Here is a 6,161-nt window from a genome sequence, read left to right on the forward strand (position 1 = left end):
GCCTCTAGCTGTCTCCATGACCTCTGGAGCATCGTGAGGTTGAATCAGGCTGGGCCCAAATTACAACAGAAATGAAGGCATTTTTATTGAGAGGTGCCTGGTCCTGTTTGGGAGGCTTTTCTTGCAGGTCGCTCTCCCTCCATCTGCCTTTGCTCTGTGGCCTGTGTGTCCTGCCTCCCTCTCACCTCCCCCTGCACCATCCAAATCTGCCCTTGGTGAAGAAGTTGATGCTAATTCAGACTAAAGGGTACATGACTACTAAGGCTTCATGTACCCTCTTTTTCCTTTATATCTTATCACAGTAGATTTTTAAGAGAAGAAAACAGCAAAGATCTGACTGCAGAGTGATGGCAGCTAGCAGGGGCTATGTGTGGGGTCTGAGCTGCGGGGCTCAGGGCTTGGTTTTCAGTCCTCATTCTGCCCCCTTCCTGAGGCTGGTGGACTGGGCACCGTGTTCCCCACCTCTGTCCTTGGAGGTGGGAATTTTCTTCATTCTGAAGCTTCATAAAGTCCAGTCTCAGCCTGGTCATCAGACAGTCAGGGTTGTCCTTGGTAACCAGAAGGCGTGTCTGGGGCACTTCTCCACTGCAGGGGTGGAGTGCAAGGGTGGCGGAGGAAGGAGGCTCATTTGAGCTGGTGCTGGAGGTGACGCATCTCAGTGAAGAGCTGTTCAGATGTCCTCTGTCCCCCTGAGCCTGGGAGGCTCCTCCTGGGGCTGAATTCCTCTTGAGACACTCAGGCCTCCCCTGAAACAGCTCAGCGGGGAAGGCTGCCCTGGGAATGACCCCTGGGGAAGCCCACCGCCTGGAGGCATCACCCTCCACATGGCTCTGGTCTGATTCAGTTTTTGCGCTCTGGGCAGGTTTTGTCATCAGAGACCAAAGGTGGCCAGACAGAGAGGCCCAGCTGCTGCTCTGTGGATCACCCACAACTGCAGTTTGGGGGGCAAGGCAGAGAGCTGGGGAGAGGAGGGGGTTTCTGGGAATAGGAGACCTGGAGCAGCCTGCCCTGCAAGGAGCCTTCCTCCCCTATTAGACTGCCAGGACCCCCAGAGCCTAAGCTCTGCTGCTTCCATGGGCCAGAACAGGCTGATCCACGCAGTCCCTGTCAAACCTTCCTTTGAAGCGAGTGCACCTGGTGTTCCGGGAATGAGTGCCGCAGCTTCCTGCATGGTCATTGTTTATATTTGACTCTTCTGTCTCTGGGCATTGGAAACCAGTGCATTTCCTTCCCAAGAGGGCCAGCAGGCAGCTCATCCTCCAGAGAAAAACCAGGACGTTCACCACGGCCTCAGTGAAGCTCCTGCTGGAGGCAAGTGAGCCCATGCCAGCTCTGACAGCTTCCTGTGTTCACTTTCTCCTCCTTAAGACAAAACACTTCCTGCTCAGACATGCAGATAGAGAGTGGAAGGGCCAAGTACAAAGTGGACTCAGGAGCTGTTCCTGGGGATCCAGGCTGGAGAGGCATAGGACACAGCAGTCAGGTCCCCTTTTCTGTCCTGCCCCCACCTGCCTGCACACTCCCCTGTTCCCACCCTCCCTCAGTAGCTCCCCTCCCCCCAAAGGCCCTCACATCCCAGCTAAGACAGGATGGTGGTCACCCGACACCTGCCCTCGTGTCCATGGCCTGACCAGCGGCCAGCCCTGACCTGGACAGTGCTGCGGGACCCTGGGTGGCTTATGCACGCTGCCCTTGGCACTTTTCTGGGGAAGGTGGGAGGAAAATACCGCAAGGAATTGCCATTCTTGTCATGAAGACTCAGTCATTAGCTGCAAAGCAGACTCACGATGGGCCATTGTGATGAGAAAACGGCCCTGGGGCTAATTAGGCTCCTAATTAGGGACCTCCAGGTGCGGCAATGCCCGGGGACGGTGGCGGGGGGGGGGGGTGGTGAGGGCGGCTGGGATTAATTGTGGAAGACTTCATGCTGCTTTAGGGGAATGAAGGACTCCCAGCAGTGTGGACAACACTACATGCCAAGGGGATGTGCCTGTGAGATAGGGGATGAAGGGAGAGGCCAGGCGTGGACCCAGCAAACACTGCTGGCTTGAGTGTGGTGCCAGCCCTGCTCTTTAAATGCAGGTAGAAGAGCCTACTGAGATTCTAAACCAGCGCGTGTGAGGGTGGTGGACTCTGCCCTTAAAAGCAAGTTCCCCACAGGACTCTGGTGGAAGTATCGGGGACTGAAAGCCTGAAAAAGGCCCTTTGGATGGTGGACAGACATCTGGAAACACCTGAGTTCTCAGAAGAGGCAGAGAGGCCTGGCAGGTGTGTGTGATGCTTTACGTTCTGTGTCAACCAAACTGGCCACGGGGCACTCACGTGGAGTGACTGGGACTCACACCCATCAGCTCCCCTGGTTCTCAGGCTGTCAGACCCAGAATGAGCTTGACTGCCAGCTTCCTGGGCCTCCAGCCTGTGGTGGGTATAGGCTCCTTAGCCTCCCTGGCTGATAGCCAGCTTCTCAGAAGGCCTCCACCTTCGTGCATTTATACACCCACTTTGGTACTGTTTTGTGGGAGGACCTCAGTTTCCTTGCCTGAGCAGCAAGGATGAGAATTGCTTTAATTATTAAAAAAAACTCTGACTGCATTTACTATAATCTGGATCTCCAGTCTTCATGGGCCCCAGTGAAACGGGTACTGTGGTCTCATCCCTGTGTCAAAAGTGGGGAAACTGAGGCATGGAAAGGTGAAGTCAAATACTCTGGACATCAGAACTGAACCCACAGGTCTTCCCAGGCCTGTTAGACTCACACTGAGCTGTTGGCCCCTGCCTTTCGGGTATGCCGGGTGTGAGCTGTGCACATGTCCTGCGCAGCTATTACATTAAATAGAAAGTGTCTGATATTATTTCAGCCTTTGCTGATTCCATCACCATCATCACCACCCACTGCGGGCTCTGGCTGGCTCAGAGTGGGAGCTGCTGGCCCAGAGCCCCCACGAGAGCCGGGGAGATGTTGGTGGCTTCACCAGCTTCCTGCATGGCCAGAGCAGAGGCTGAACTCCTCAGCGAGTGGCACTTCCCTTGAGCCTGTGGACCAATCCAGCGTGACTTGGAATAAACGATCAAGTTATGAATTAAACACAGCAGAATGTAATTACCGTGGGATCCAGCTGAGAATAAAATGGATTATACATATAACAGTCATTAGACAGTTATCACATGTGCCTGGCTAATGTGCTGCCGATTAGAATAAATCTAAGTGCAAATTATCATTCAGAGCAATTGCTCTTCAGCTCATCTTTGTGCCCCCAGGAGCTGGCATAGCGGGGGAGAGACTTGCCACCTCCACCCTCAAATGGCCAGTCCTTCAGGGCCCACCGGCCCTCAGCCTCAGATCACAAGGGGCACTGAGGGTCCTAGAGTGACCAGGATGGTCCACTGGGTCCAGGGACATCCTGGGGGCTCTGCATAGAATGGATCCATCCTCATCTTGCCCTGTGAGGTGGGCCCCCCTATGGGCCCTACTTACAGTGGGATCACTGAGGTGGGGTCGCCACAAGTCTCCCAAGGTCAGATCTCCCTGCCAGAGCCAGACTCCAACTACAGGATCAGATTTGGAACTCATTTCCCAGGACTCACTTTAGATATGACCAAGTGTCTGTGTGGCTGCTCCTTCTGCCCTGAAAAGCCCCCTGGTTGCGGTGCCTATTCCTCTATGGTATTCACTCCTTCCTCCCAGCCTCAGGTCACTGGAAGAGGCGGGCTTCTGTCGTGGGCAGTGGTCTCGCCTTCAGAGAGGTCCCCATGCAAGCTGAATCATCGTCCCCAGAGGAGCTGTGTTCCGAGAGCCTGGCCCTGTGTCTGCCTTTACCCCCGTCCCCCAGGCCATATCTTCCCCCTAGTCCATCGCTGCTACCCAGCCTGCCAGACCTGACTTGTGATATGTAATTACTGTGGGCTCCAGTGCATTCCCAGAGCTCCCTGGGTGTGTTTGATGTTCTGATGCTTTATTCCAACTCCTAATCTAGGGGCTTTTCCGCCTTTCATCTCAAATTCCACTTGTTTGTGTCGCTTAAACACTGATGGGCACTGTGGACCAGGAGGGACTGTTTTGTGTACTCTGCAAGACATCCCAGTCTGTCCCCTGAGCTGTTCTCCTCAAATGGATGAATTACATGCATGTCATTTATATTTCACTAAAGCTACTTTTTCTGAAATGTGATTTTTAATAAGCATGCACTGGCTCAGTGAATGCATACACAAGACACCCCGTCTCCAGGAACAGAGACAGAAGGCATACAATCTAGAAGCATTGGCTCTGCCAGGCACCAGGGGTCCCGCTGCCCAAGGGAGTGTGCCCCAGGCCTGGCGTGGGGCAGGTGATCAGTTAATGCAACAGCCTTTGTTTCCTGCTTAAACCTGGGCCCTGCAAGTCCTCAGCAAACGGAGGATCAGGATTCCAAGAAGATGGGCATCCACCTCATGTCTCAGACACGTCTCCCAGGGGAGTGGAAGGGAGAGACCCCGTTTGGTTTCCACCTGAATTCTTGGGGGAGGGGCCACTGGCAGGGGACAGGACTGGGGTTCAGTAGAGCGAGGGGGCCAAGAGAGACTGGGTTCCGGGAAGCCTGTGGCCCAGGACGCATCTGTGCTGCCCTCTGGGGCCCATGGTTGCAACTGCACGTCCTCTGGGCTCCCAGCTGGGAAAAACGAGGCCGAGGGCTGGCTCATAGCTCAGGCCCAGAGCTGACGCCACTACCCTCAGATTTAACCAGTGATGCCGTCCACACTGATGGGTCCCCAGAAGAGGTAGAGGGGCCGACATGCCCTGTGTAACGAGACACCGGAGCACCAGCCACAGGCGCCGGGACTGGCAGAGCCGGGAAGCAGATGCCTCCTGTTCTGCCTCTTCCAAGAAGCATCCAGTGAGAATGGCGATCGCCACCTCCCACCTTCAGGAGATGAAGCAGACAGGGTCACAGCCCGTCCTGGTCACTGCTCTGTCACATTTGGACGTTCAGGGAAAGAGTAACCCTGGGCTGGGTCTGACAGGTGTGCATGCGTGTGTCCACACACACAAGTGCCGGCCACGGTATCCAGTCACCCTGACTGAATCACTGCTGCATGACAGTGATGGGAAGTGGGACCCTGGCTGAGGGCCAAGCCCCCTGCCCCCAACTTGGGCGCTGGGCCCTGAAGGGAGGGGACTCAGGTCACATGGGCAAGGGGTCACCACTTTGAGGGGTGGGAGGGACCTCAATCAAGTGACTGCTCGCCCCAGGGCAGCCCATAAGGACATGAACTCACAAAAGCCCACTTGGACAATTTGCAAAACTGCTGAACTTTGCAGATTTATGGTAATAAAACACACTGGGCAGGAATATATGCTTTAAATATTAAAATATATTTACACACATACAGTTTTAACAGACACGGACAGTAAACATTCCACACAAGTCCCAATGCCCTCTGGGTAGAATTCACAAGTGCTCAGCAAATGGTCAAGTAAAAACAAATTCTATAAATAAGTGCTTATGCAGAATATGGGTCCGTAGCTACATTCTTAGGTTGCTCCCGTCCCGCTGTAGCGCTGTGAGCCTGAGGACAGGAGGTGACAGCAGGTTTACAAGAACACATGAGTTAGAAGTTCCCCCAGGACACAGCCCCCGGGTCTCCTCTTTATCAGGAGAACCGTGGGACATCAAGGAAGGCTGCCTGAAAAATGCCATGGACCCATCCAGGAGCTCCAAAGCACCAGCATGTCCACAGTGTGGGGTCCCTGTCCCTTCCTCCGAGTGGCCTCAACCAGGCCAGCATCACTGTGAGTGCTGTAAGGAGCCCCGGGCATCTAAGACCATGATGGGAGCTCAGCGTCTCCACTGGAAGAAGAGGGGACACGGAAGCAGCTCCCTGGAGTCCACAGGTGGTTTTGCATTCTGTGCAATGACAGACACAGTCACATAGGAGGGCACAGGTGGCTTTACAAGCACAGCTGTTCATGTTTCCAAGGGACCCTGAGGCTCCCAGGGATGCCATCTGGCTAAGTCCGTGGGAAAGAGGAGAGTGAGGGACCAAAGAGAGACGGTGCTTCATCCAGTCGGGAAGCCAGCTGCTCCTTCCAAGCCAAGAGCCGGTCACCCTGCTCCATCTGGCAAGGTCCAGGGGGACTGGGTCAGGGGCTTCCACTTGGATGCATCTTGCATTCTTCCTCCTCA

Source organism: Bubalus kerabau, chromosome 13 (genome assembly GCF_029407905.1).
Source record: "Bubalus kerabau isolate K-KA32 ecotype Philippines breed swamp buffalo chromosome 13, PCC_UOA_SB_1v2, whole genome shotgun sequence".
NCBI classification, from domain to species: domain Eukaryota; kingdom Metazoa; phylum Chordata; class Mammalia; order Artiodactyla; family Bovidae; genus Bubalus; species Bubalus kerabau.